This window comes from Aedes aegypti, chromosome 1 (assembly GCF_002204515.2).
Source record: "Aedes aegypti strain LVP_AGWG chromosome 1, AaegL5.0 Primary Assembly, whole genome shotgun sequence".
In the NCBI taxonomy this organism is placed as follows: Eukaryota; Metazoa; Arthropoda; class Insecta; order Diptera; family Culicidae; genus Aedes; species Aedes aegypti.
Genome location: NC_035107.1, coordinates 59,928,178 through 59,942,289, shown reverse-complemented (window position 1 = coordinate 59,942,289; position 14,112 = coordinate 59,928,178). Strand labels below are relative to the sequence as shown.

General features: G+C 43.4%; 1 protein-coding gene across 5 annotated transcripts in view; it reads left to right on the top strand.

The window, feature by feature from the left end:
- Positions 1-14,112, top strand: part of LOC5564154 — a 133,318-nt gene that overhangs the window by 76,650 nt on the left and 42,556 nt on the right. The gene's annotated exons all lie outside the window — the stretch shown is intronic.

Genomic DNA, 14,112 nt, shown 5'->3' with positions numbered 1-14,112 from the left:
GCTCCTACATACAATCTAGTTATCAGAACAGCATTAGGGGCTCTCAAAACATCTCTAATATTATATCTGATGGTGGAATGTGAATGCCTCCCATTCCAGCATACACAGTTTGAACGAAACGTGAAAATTTCTGAGACATATAATGCACATAATTGGAGCGTGGAATATCATGAATATTTACATGATATGTCATGTAAACTTCAATTATATGTCGTGTAATCTAGCAGGATCCTGAGTGATTACATGACATATAACACATTTTTACATGATTTCAAACTAAAAATTACATGACATCATGTTTACATCGCATAAATGAAGTTTACATGACGTGTAATCTTCATTATTTTTAACTGTGTACAGCTACACTGGCAATCATCAAAAAGCATATGTAAATCTAGAAAAATCTACGCGTGCAATAAGCAATCTTTGAGTCAAAGCCGATACTTTGTTCCATACGCTAACAGGAAAACCATTAGACACAATGTTCCACAGAGCGTGGAATAAGAAAAAATCTTCTATAAACTGGACTGAAAAATCTAAAATTATAGGGGAACAGACACCTCATCTGGTGCAGGATATTTTCCGCCGACTATTTTCGGGAAAGTATCAAAACTTTGTCCATTGGTACACAGATGTCTCACTTGCAGAGGAAAAAGTAGGATACGGAGTTCTCGTAGCCATGACACATGGTGACAACCACTGGCCACAGATTTTTTTCTCATATTCAATCACTTGCAACTCGGGGCGTTTTTTTATTCGCTGTCACGTTTATCTCGGTTTTGCATTGTTTTCGATTCAGCTGATGAAAGAGCAAAATGGCTGATGGTGCTATGCCACTCGACACATATTTGGAAGAAAAGAGCTGCTTTGTGAAGTGATAACAACGTGATCAGTGTGAAGATTTCCAACAAGGCGGTATTCTCTCAGGTGTCCCATTATGCTCACTTTGTGGAGAAAACCAGACAAAGTAGGTGAGGAAGAGCTGATCGTTTTGTTTACAAAAATCTGAGACAGATAGTCCAGAGATTGATTCCTGATTGGTTGGAGAAACAGTTTTGTCAAGAATTATTTTACTCTGGTCGCCCTGCTTCTTGTGTGCTCTACTCCATTCTTTCTCTTTTTACAGTTTTGTCCGCACTATTGGCAGCACGATTAGTCTCAGTTTCAGCATCATCCAGGCCAGGCAGTAATGTTTGTAAACAAAACGGCCAGCAAGTTAAAGATGGCCTCCTAGCCAGGGGGGGTATACGCAACGAGGTTCGCCTACCGTTCATGTTTTGTGGGTGTATTCGTTTTGCTCACAGCTCTACTAAGCATCCCGCTGTTTGAGTGTTGAAATGCATCAGCATTTGCTGTCTGGCATGGCCCGCGTTCGACCTGTGCTGTTTGGGTCGGCCCGCATGAGAGATGATGCTGTTTGGGACGGCCCGCCCGAGAGATGATTGTTATTTTTTTTTTTTTTTTTTTTTCCTTCTAAGCAATGGGGGGATAATCTGCTCAACAGACTCCGGACCGAGGTCCGGGAGTGTGGGGTTGGGGACCATTTACTACGTACAAGCAGTAAACAGGACTACACCCCCGACCCACTAAACCATTTCCATTGCCGCCAAACCCTTCGTCTCTCCGGGACCACCAAGAAGGCATTGCTTCGGAGAGGGGCTATTGCACATCGCATCCTCCAGGTTAGCTGCGTAGCCATGCAGCAACGAACATCGATGACACGCTTATGGGGGTCCACCAAGGTAGCATGCTGGCGCATTGCCAGCTTCCCGGGTGGTCCTCACCTCCCGTTGTCCGCTGAAGGCGGGCAGGGTCGACCACTAAGCCCGCGCCCAGCTGCACCGCAGGTATCAAGAACTGATACTGCGGGCTTCGCAATTTGACCTACTGAAGGCTCAGGCCCTATCAGCTAGCACGAGCTGGGATTGCTGACGAAGGGGCCTCCACCTGCCCCGAACAACCAGAGGCTCGTATCCACCCAGTAGGCCGGCGCCACGACAGCAGCGCTACCAGGATGTTCTCCCCGCGGCCACTTAATCGCTGTAAGGGTCGATTTCGACCGTAGGGCACCGGTATGACCTACGTAGCCGACTGCGAACCCTTGGACCACCTGTTGATTAGCGTCTGCACTAGTCACTCCTCGAGTCCACACGCCACCTCCTTTGGAGTTCCGAGACGATGTGGGTGATAGCCGATGAAACGGCATTCCAGCCAAGCTCGTCTGCACACATCCTCTGGACCAAATTGTCCGGAGTCGTGTCCCGACCGCATGTGGCAAACATGCGGTCACGCATTGTGCGGAAACGCGGGCACACGAACAAAACGTGTTCCGCCGTTTCCTCTAAACCTGCACAAACTGGACATTCGGGAGAACCCGCATGACCGAAACGGTGTAGATATTGTCTAAAGCATCCATGACCCGAAAGGACCTGTGTTAGGTGGAATGTTAGTTCCCCATGGCGCCTATTGACCCAGATATCTAACCTCGGAATCAACCTGTGAGTCCACACTCCCTTGGTGGAACTGTCCCACGCACGCTGCCATTTGACCATGGAGGCCAGTCTGGCAGTCCTGCGTATGCCTCTTGTGCCGCGCATTTCGAAGCACTCTATGTCTTCCATGATAAGGATACCAATAGGCATCATACCGGTGATGACACAAAGTGCATCGTGTGACACGGTACGGTACGCGCTCGCAACCCTCAGGCACATTAGCCTATAAGTACTCTCTAGCTTGCTACGGTAGCTATCGGTACTCAAAGCCGTGCCCCAAGCCGGGCCACCATACCTCAGTATGGACGAGGCGACACTGGCCAGAAGCTTACGCTTGCTGGCGTACACCGCAGAGCTATTGGACATCATCCGGGACAGTGCCACAATAGCTGTGGAGGCTCTCTTGCAGGCATAATCGACATGGCTACCGAAGGTAAGCTTGTCGTCGATCATCACCCCCAAGTGTTTGACGGAGCGCTTCGAAGTGATTGTGCAGTCGCCTACACTGATCACCGCTTGCTGCACCGACTTTCGGTTGTTGACAACAACTGCCTCCGTTTTGTGGTGAGCCAATTCCAGTTTCCTGGAGCTCATCCACTCCTCCACAATTGCGATCGAGTGGGCTGCAGTCAATTCCACTTCTTCGATCGATTCACCGTAGACCTCCAGCGTAATATCGTCGGCAAAGCCAACGATGACCACACCCGCCGGGAATTTTAATCTCAACACCTCGTCGTACATGACATTCCATAACACCGGACCCAGGATGGAACCTTGCGGGACTCCTGAGGTTATGTGAAAGCACTTCCGACCCACCTCTGTGTCATAGACTAATACCCGATTCTGGAAGTAACTTCCGAGAATCTTGTACAGGTACTCGGGTATCCCCAGACGCAGGAGCGCATCGGCAATAGCCGCCCAACTGGCACTATTAAATGCATTCCTTACATCCAGAGTCACTACTGCGCAGTAGCGAATACCCCTCCTCTTACGCTGGAGTGCTATCTCAGCGGTTTTCTTAACCGCCAGAATAGCGTCTACAGTGGACCTCCCTTTCCGGAAGCCGAACTGGTTGCCTGAGAGACCATTTACACCCTCGGTGTACCTCGACAGTCTGTTGAGGATGATCTTCTCGAGCACTTTCCCCACCGTGTCAATCAAGCATATTGGTCTATACGCCGACGGGTCACCGGGTGGTTTCCCCGCCTTTGGCAATAGTACCAGGCTCTGCCTCTTCCACGCATCTGGAAATACTCCCTCGTCCAGGCATATCTGCATAGCAGATCTGAACATACCGGGAGCCTCCAAGATTGCGACTTTGAGGGCCAGGTTTGGAACTCCGTCCGGACCTGGTGCCTTCCCCATGCTTAGGGATTTTGCAATCCCTACAAGTTCCTCATCAGTTACTCTATCCTCATCGCCAGCCCCAATCCCCGGCTGTCCTACAAAAGGAGGCCATGGGCTAGGGTTGTGGCGCGGGAAGAGCCCCTCGATGATCCCCTCCAGCATCTGTGGAGACTGCTCCGTAGGAGCAATTGCACCTCTTGTCTTCGCCATTACGATCCTGTAGGCATCACCCCACGGGTTCGCGTTGGCACTCTGACAGAGTCCCTCGAAGCAGGCCTTTTTGCTTGCCCTTATCTCAGACTTCAGCGCGACTTTGGCAGCGGTGAACACCGCCCGTCGTTCTTCACGCTCCTGCTCGGTACGTGCTCGCTGCATCCGTCTCCTGGCCCGTAGGCAGGCACGGCGCAGGTTTGCAATAGCTTGAGTCCACCAGTATGTCGGTGGTCTCCCATTCCTAGGGTGGACTTTTCTAGGCATGGTCGCATCGCATGCACGCGTAAGCACCGCTACCAGTTCGTCCCCGCTTAGGCCGAGTAGGTTACGCTCACGGCGGAGCGCCTCCCTAAGTACTTCATCATCGAAGTACGATGTCTTCCACCTACGAGGGCTTGGCCTTGACCTAGCCGCTTCCTCAACCCGCTGCCTGCTGTTGTTGTAGTCGATACTGTAGCGAACCGCCAGGTGGTCGCTGTGAGTGTAGGCATCGTCTACCCTCCAGTTCGAACTACTCGTTAGGCCAGGACTACAAAAAGTAACGTCGATAATCGACTCCGCTCCGTTACGGCTGAAGGTACTTTTGGCACCAACATTAGCCAGATCGACATCTAGCACGGCCAGTGCCTCTAGCAGGATTTGACCTCGCTGGTTCGTGTTACGGCTTCCCCATTCCACGGCCCAGGCATTGAAGTCACCCGCTATTACAACTGGCCTTCGCCCTGTCAGCGCGGTCGTCATGCAGTCCAGCATCTGCGTGAACCGCTCGGTCGACCAACTCGGAGGCGCATAGCAGCTACAGAAGAGGACCCCGTTTACTTTGGCGATCACGAAGCCCTCGTAGGTAGTAGACACCAACTGCTGGACAGGGTATTTACCCGTTGTCCATATCGCCGCCATTTTTCCGGATCCATCCACGACCCAGTTGCCGTTGCCGGCGGGTACTCGGTATGGGTCCGATATGATGGCGATGTCCGTCCCCCACTCAGCAACTGACTGGTACAGCAGTTGCTGAGCTGCGTCACAGTGGTTCAGGTTCAGCTGCGTTACCTGCACTGTGATTTTTCGTTGATGGCTCGTTTGAAGGTCGGGCACCTTGAGCCTCCCGTTGGGTGATTGTTGTTCACGGACTTGCCGGAACAAATCAAGCACTTGGGAGGGTTCTTGCAGCCTAGTGCCTTATGACCTTCCTCACCACAACGCCTGCACAACTTAGTCCTATCAGGGCCTTTACAGCCCCAGGACTTGTGTCCAGGTTCCCTGCACCTAAAGCAGATCACTGGTTGCTCATGTATGTTCAGTGAACATACTGACCAACCAACCTTGATCTTACCTACCTTAGCGGACTTATTTGCGTCTGCCACAGGTAGGTGTACTAAAGCCACCTGAGTACCTGCCGGACCTTTCCGTAGCTGAACGGCGGTGGTGGGCACCTGCACTTCGCACTGTTGCCGCAGTGCCGTGACGAGCTCTTCTGCGTTAGTGATCTCGTCAAGGTTCATCACCTTCAGAGTCACTGACTGCGTCAGAGCCCTCACTTCAACACCAGCGCCAAGGACCTCTTCCGCCAAACTTTTGTAGGCGGCGCCCTTGCGCTCCTTGTCGCGCTTAAGCTCGAGGATCATTTCACCTGTACGAGTGCGTCTGACACTGCGTACGTCGGCTCCTAGATCCGCAAGCTTCGCGTCACTGCGCATCGCCTTCAGGACTTCCGAGTACTTGGACTCTTCCGTCTTGATGATGATCGCATCACCCTTTTCGCGCTTGGCACCTACCCTCCTACCTTTCTTAGGTCTGGTATCCCTGCGCTCCTGATTCTCCTGTTTCTTCTTCTTCTTCTTCCTCACTACGGTTGTCCAGGGGGCGTCCCCCCCCTGCTCCGCCCTGACCTGTGGTGATGGAGGACCTCTCAAAGGTCGCAACCCCCTGTTCCCATCACTCCGTGAGGGGCCAGCCTTTTCGGGCCCACCCTTCTCGGCTTTCCGGGACGCCTGGCTGGGGTCCGATTTTCCGGCACTTCTGCCGGTTTTCGGGGTCAGTATCCGCCTGGCCTTACGAGCGCCGCCGGGTAGCTCCTCCCCTGACGGCTGCCTCGCGCGCTTCTGCGATTGCTTGCTGTAAGCATTCGCTTCCACGCTTTTGGGGCTGCCCGCGAAAACGAAGGGTTCCGTCTGGGTAGACTTCGGCACCTTCAATTCCACGGGTTCTGCCGCAGCCACAGTCACCATGGGTTCAGCATGGTTCTGCTTGGCCGCCAACATTGACTTACGAAGTCTAAGCAAGGCCTGCTTGAGGTCCTTGCTGATGTTAGACTTCGAGGACGCAAAGTCAATTATGGAGTCGAGCTGCTGTGCAGCCACTTCCATCGCAGAGAGCCCATCTCTACTTTTATTGATGGCCCTCATCAACCACGCTCCATCCATAACTTCACCCGATGCATTAGCCGGGGATGAAATATGGGTTCCAGCACTGGCACTACGTGCACTGCTGCCTCCTCCTGCTTCTACTCTCCTCAACGGAGATCTAGCTAGCCCACTTCTTGCGAAGGGGTTCGCTTCCCTACTACTGCTACTACCTGCACTACTACTATTGTTTTGATTTGATATTGTACTCATTTTTGAATCCCACGAGTAGCACGGGAAAAGAGGTCCACCACGCCAGAGCCCTGCATTAACGCGGTAAGGGACAAAATACTGTGAGGGGTGCCCAGGTGCCCCACAGGCTCCGTTAATGGCCGAACATCTTTTTCACCCCTTCGACCATTCATTCCTCAGCACGGTTTTTCGCATCACACCTTGAATTGGGGTTACCCCGTTTGGTGGACTCTTACCACCGGAACGGGTTGTCCGTAGTTCTATTCTGGACGCCGGAACTACACGGCCAAGAGATGATTGTTAGGCGAGCTTTGTTTGTAGTTGACAGCCGTACACCCACCCTGCTCCTAGCCACTTTCGCCAAGTGATGACACCTTACTCTGGCTACAGAGTAAAATGCACACACCTTGATTTCCAATCAGTCAGATTTTTGGTGATCGGTAGTGTCTTGTGTTGATGTAAAAATGATTTTCAAGTTTTAATATGCGATTGCGGTAGGTGGTTTGGATGGTACTATGCCACCCGGATCCGAAGCATGTTTCACAATGTTTAATGCTTTGAGACAAATTGTGTATCACGATTGATGTATGTCTCGTTGTTTTCCGAGAAATAGTTGCACAGTAATACCGTTTGGACGTGTGGGTTAGTGATGACCGAGTGTCTGTATACTACGTGGAAAGGCACGATAAAAAGGAGCAAGGTATTATAGGCCTATTCACATGACGTCTCAAACCAGCTGATCGGGAAGCACTTTGACAGTTCTTCTATGAAAATGACAGGCCCGTGTTAGCATCGGTCCTCCACCGATGTAAACATATGCATAGACGGATCTGTCACATGAAAAGGCCTATACTCCGAAAAATGACATTTGGCAGTAACGTCATTCCTATCGCAAACTCGAACGAGTGCAAAGGAAAGCAAGGCTTGCTCTCTTTTACTATCCTGTAAGCCTCATGCTTGACGATAGGAATGACGACACATGTTTTGATTGAAAACCGTTGTTTACACGTGGGAATAGCCTACCTTGTTGTGTCTACCGTGGTGGAAAGGTGAAGAAAGTGCTTCCAATAGTTGGGTAGACAGCGTCGTAGGCGTCGTGGATAAATTTCACAGCTACAAATATGTTATTAATTTAAGTTTATTTTCTTGCACATATATGGAGCATCAAAATAAACTGAAATGTCAACGATAAATCGCTTGTTTTTCAATCAAATGCACTTTAAATATACACGATCATGTAAAATTCAAGCATCTATGGTTGAAAACTAAACGAAAAGCTGTAACAATAGATGAATTTGGTTTATTTTTACTCTATGGCTCAGTTTACACTACATTGGAATTTAAGTATTTTTATCAGTGTTGGTGAAATTGTTCCGATCTTTATTGTTATCTTAAAAAACTAAATACGTGCCAGTTCCAAAGAGCATATCTTTGGATTTAGAAGTGTGTTTGTATTATCATTATCATTTGATTTATCATTATCATTTGATAACGATAATGCACACATGCGGGGCATATTGTTAGTGAAAGTGATTTCTGAATAGACGTGTCTCTCCAGCCATTCTGAAATGGGTCACTGGATCTGCAATAGTGCTGTCACGTTCTAACTCTTGGACTAAAGGCCTTTTCATGTGACAGGTCGGACATTGCATTTGTTTACATCGGTGGAGAACCGGTGCTAACACGCTGTCATTTCCATAAAAGAACTGTCAAAGAGCTTTGCGGTCAGCTGATTTGAAACGTCTTGTGAATAGGCCTAAAGCTTTCTGCAAGAGCTTAAAAAAGCATTGCAGAAAGATTCCCATTTTTTCTTGGAAATTTCGAATTTTTTAATGAATTTCTCCGAGAATTATTATCCAATGTTTCCAAAAATTCCACAAGGAATTCATCTTTAGCAACATATCAGCGATGCAGTTTCTTCATGATGCCATGAAATTCGCATTTCTCTGTGCAAGAATTTCCCAAGAACTACCATCAGGATTTATTTTAAAGTGGCTTCTATATATTAAGAATTATTAAAGATATTCTTTCGGAAAATTATTTAGAATATTTTAAAGTATCAGTTCATTAACTTCTCCAGACAATATTTCTGGCATTCTCTACGCGAAGTTGAATTTCTAAAAGGTTTTCCCCTTATAATTATTATCTTACTGTATGCATTCACGACAAGTTTCTAAAAAGTTCTACAGATGTTAATGTAAGAATTTGTTTATAATAATCTCAATGGTTACATCTAAAGTTTGTTCAAAAGTCTCATCTAGTAATTTCCTTGAAGTTCTGCTGATTATCCTTAAAAAGTTCCTCAAGAATTTATTTTATTCTATGTTTGATTAAGACTTAAGAGTTCTTGCATAATTTCTGGTAGAAGTTTTTCAAAAACTAATGCTACAATTTTCCTAGCAATATATGTAAAATATTTTTCACGATCCCACAAAGAATTCTACCGGAAAATTTTCTAGAGATACCTACATTAGGATCAGACCCAGAGAAGAAAATTGTTGGATATCATAAAATGTTGCTTAGAAATTCTAAAGCAATTTTGAATTATTTTTTTTTTTCAGAAACTCCTTTTTATCTAGGATTTTTTTGGATAAGTGCAGGTAGAAATCTCCGATTAAACTGCTAGACTTTCTGGAAGTATGCTTAAAAGAATCTCAAGAGAAGCTTGTGAGCAGTGGAGGACTTCCTTGAGGAGTGTATCGAAAAGTAGTCGCAAACATTCAGAACGGTATATCTCAGAGCAAAGTTCATCTTTTTAAAAGCTTTTTTCACGGAAATCTTCATCATGTCATCAAATATTGAAGCAACTAAAAAAATATTGAATAATATGCAATCTTAATATAAATACAACGAGGTTTATAAAGCATAGAAAATAAAATCTTGCACAAAATTACATTTTTAAAGTGTCTTCTGAAGATTCGATGATTTGTATTGAATGAATTGTATATCAAACAAAATAGGATGAAAAGCTTATTCTATCGGAAAATATGTTTACTTCACACAGCACGTAAAACAGATTTCAAAAAAAATAAATTATTGCTCTAAGAAAGCTCAATTATTGCAATAAGGTCGGTTTTAGAAAGTCACTTTTGCATAATCAACTTTTGAAGCTCTGTCATATACAGCGGTAATTATATAGAGCACAATTTTTTGCTTACGCTACTTCATAAATATGCAAAGAAACTTTTCCAATCAAAAAACAATTTTTTATTCGTTACAATAGTTCGATATTACCATAAACGTGAATAAAGAAAAAATCAAAAAACGAGGTACCGTCAAACGGGGTAACTTGCAACACTTTTCAACTTCCAAGTTATGGGGATGAAAAAATTATGGATTCAGGTGAACTAAAAACAAGCTGGTATCCTAATCGCCACTTGAAGAATACTACGCTGTATTTGTTTTATTATAATTTGGTATCATGGGATCAGGAAACACTAAAAATATACCCCCCCCCCTGATGTGGGGCAACATGCAACACACAGTGCTACTTAAAGTTAACCATCAAAAACTTAAGAAGTACTTTTCATTCAATAATTTACTACAGTAAAAACATGACAATAAGCAAAACCAAGGTACCATACTCTTTGAAAACTAATTAAAGATGCTTTAATTATGAATATTTGACCTAATCGATTGAAAAATCAAATGGTATTGCATTGAGTATTCACAGGTAAAACTTTTTGGCAAATTACAGTCTTGGAGGCTAGTTAAAAGCCATTCAAATAGTTACGAACTACTTCTTCTACAAAAACAATGGTTTTAAGGTAATACCACAGACAAACAGACGTAACACTTAGAACAAATTTCGTTAAAATCCATCGCCCAGTTCACACCTCATCATCTGGTGAGCATGTTGCACGAAATACTGTTTCGTGCAATAAGACCTGCAGATGGCGGTAGTGTGAAACGTCAAACACGAAGAGAAACGATTTGCGCGCCTCTGGTTGTGAGATTTAGAACATAACGAATTTGAAATGATCGTTAAATGAGTGGTCGATGGAAATTTCGTCAGTGTTACGTCTGTTTGTCTGTGGTAATACATTACATTTTTTTTTCGATTTTTTAACCAAAGTACCTATGCCTTGGGACGCTATGTCTTGAAATAACCTCTGTTGGTCTTTTGGCATAGATATCATCATATCCCGAGGAGGAAAGAATAACTCGCCAATAACTTATGCATACCATATTTTGGTATCATACCAGAATTAGGTATTGTTCAGTTATCAATACCTCATTTTGGTATTATAATGGTATTTGAAAAAATGTTGAAAACAATTAAAAATACTTCATTTTGGTATTCGACAGCTATTGAGGACTGCTGGAGGTATTGAACTAGTATTGAAAAAATTCACTTTTATATGAAAATCCATCAAGTATTATTTAGGTATTACAATACCTGAACTGAGTATCGGCTTGGTATTTGTAGAATATGCAGAAGGTATTATTTGAGGTATTTTACCTCTTATGCAGGGCTCATTCATACCTCATTCAGGTTGTAAGTATTGGAAATTATCTGGTATGGAATACCTCAATTTGGTATTCAGTAGTTATTTTCTTCTGCTCGGGATTTCTTGCAGGAAGTCACAATGACAGATCTGTATGTTTCCTTTGATACTGGTATATAAAAATAATCACATTTTCAACGAAGAAAAAATAAATAATTCAAATAAAAATGCGGTTTTTGTAAATTTTCTGTTATTACCAAGCGTGCAATTTATTGGTTTAAATACCTCAATTTGAACCTAATTGTACAAATAAATGTTAAATTTAGCTTTTTCATATGTTTTTGAAGACAAGCAGCAAGAAATATGGTGCGAATGAGAATAAAATTGCTGTTGCAAGTTACCCCACAGGGGTCGTCAAATACGTTTTCATTTTTTTAGTGTTTCAGTATGAAATTTTCAAAACTTGGGTGTAGTCATTTTGTACATTATAAAATACTGTAACATATAGCAAGTACCTCTAATTGTATAATCCTACCGTTTTTGTGGTACTGGGGACGTTTTTCAGTCTTGTTTTCATTCGATCAAATGTGTGATATGATTTCCACCTTCAGCAAACCGACCAAAATAGAAAAAATACTCAATTCATCGCCAAAATAATTCTGCTTTATACCTAAGGTCAATAACAGGTGTAACAAGTTAAAATAATTCTAATCTATGCTACAGAAAACGTCTATTCAATCACATGTCAATGTGTTGCAAGTTTCACCCCTGTTGCAAGTTACCCCGTTTGACGGTACTTAAAAATCAACTTTTTTCAATTTTTGTATTTACTCTCAAATGCTTGTTAATGTATTTTTCAAAATATTTTGTACACATGTCAATAGAATTGTGGCACAGAATATATTAGCGTAAACAGAAACAATTTTTTCTTAAAATTTGACACATTTATTAACATATGAATTTTTTCAGAGGTGTGCAAGATTTTCATCGACATCTGTTAGTAATTTGCAAAATTATCATACAAAATGCCACTTTATTGAAACAATATCACCGCATCATTATTTTTAAATACATTGTAAAGGATTTCTGATCAAATAATTGTTTGTAGGTTCAACCCAATATTTTTGAGACTATTTTGAATGTTTGCGACTACTTTTCGATACACTCTTTAAGCTATCAATGAAGAAATTATTGAACTAACTTTTGATAAATAAGAGATCTGGAAGATGTTTCACTGGAATAGCGACAGGACTCAAGAAGAAAACCCTAAATGAACATTCATAGATGTTCTCATACACAGAAAAAAAAATTGTTCCTGGAATCATGAATAAATCATGAATATGGGCATTCATGATTGCATGAATAGTTTCCGTGGTGTCAAGAACACATTTTTTTCTTCGCACTACGTTTGGATGTCTTCTATGATGCATTTTCGTAAGAATCTCCTGAGAAATTCTTCAGGAAACAGATCTAATGAGACTTTGGAGTACTTTATATCCTGGTATAATTTAAGACAAGGGTTATATTAATTTCGATAGAAATTCTTTAAAAAAAATCTAACATTGATATCAGAAAAAATAAAACGCAAGAACACCGCGTTCCGTATTCCGGATAACTACTTCTACGGTGCAATTGGCAAATATGTTGGCGGATTTGAAACTTAATTTGCGATGTACCGTAATCCGGGGTAACATTGATCAGCGGGGCAACATTGATCAGTATGACCCTTCTCGAAAAAAATTCGAATCTTCATTTATTGATGGAACATTTTCAAACCATGAATGGTGCTGCTCTTTCTTACATTCATTAGCTAACAAAAATTGAGGTTTTTGCAAAAATTGCGTTTAGTTCAGGCCCAAATTTGTCAACTTTTTTAATTATTGATTTTTATCATTATGAATGGCACTACCAAAGATTGTCCCACATGAGATCTGTAAATAGTATGATCAAGGAAATTTGATTGTTACTAAAAATGACATCGCTGAAAATGATTGCGTTGTCAAATTTTTCATAAGTTTCTTCAATTAAGCTACATTAACGAACTACTGTTAAGAATGCAGAATTTCCTTAGGAAATTGCCTACCTTTAGGCGTATTCCGTGGTTCAAAGTGTTTTTATTTTTGAAATAACTCAAAAAGTAAATGACTTGTAAGAGTTTGGTCTTCAAATACGGCATATAGTCACGAGCGCTGGGTGCCAGTACTTGTTTTAAAAATATAAAACATGCGACATTTGCATTTTCAAATGAAAAAGAAATATCTCAAAAACTGATCAATGTTACCCCGGATTACGGTACTAAATACATGATTTTGAAAACCAAGTCTAAAGAAATGTCAGATAGTGTGGAGATTTGTGTCCTGAATTCTGATTTTAATATTTACTCCGCAGAATAACATTGAATTCGCATATGAGTTTCTGTCAAGCCTGCTGCTGGAAGAGTCGGTATTGGAATTTATTAAATCTTATAAACTTTCTCACTTACTCATCCACTTTTTCTCTCACTAACTCATATATTTTAGGGGGGTCTGTAGCCTTGAGGTTACGCTTTCCCTTCATAAGCGGAAGGACATGGTTTCGATTCCCAGCCCCTCCACAAAAAACCCGTCCAGCCACCAGAAGACGCCTCACGGAGGACCGTGCTTTGGGGAGCACATCCATCCTCCGTCAGTATCAGATGGTGACTGAGACAAACTGACCCTCTTCGCAGGCAGCTAGCCTCACTAACAGCAGAGTTCTCTCCTACCTGCTCGGTGTGAGAGTAAAAGAGTAGGAGAGAGTGAAAGTAAGATGTAAATATGGTCTTATCCACTGGTGTACTAAACCAGCTCGGTCGAAGAATTTTGACACTAGAGCGGGTCCAGATCACGTGGCGGCCATACGGGAGCGTGCCCCGCTCAAGTGTCACAATTCTCAGACCGAGCAAATTTAGTACACCGGTGGATTAGACCATAGATAAGTTGAAAATAGATCTGTATCGGTAAAGAAGAAGCTACAGATCAACTGATTCCGGCACAGTAG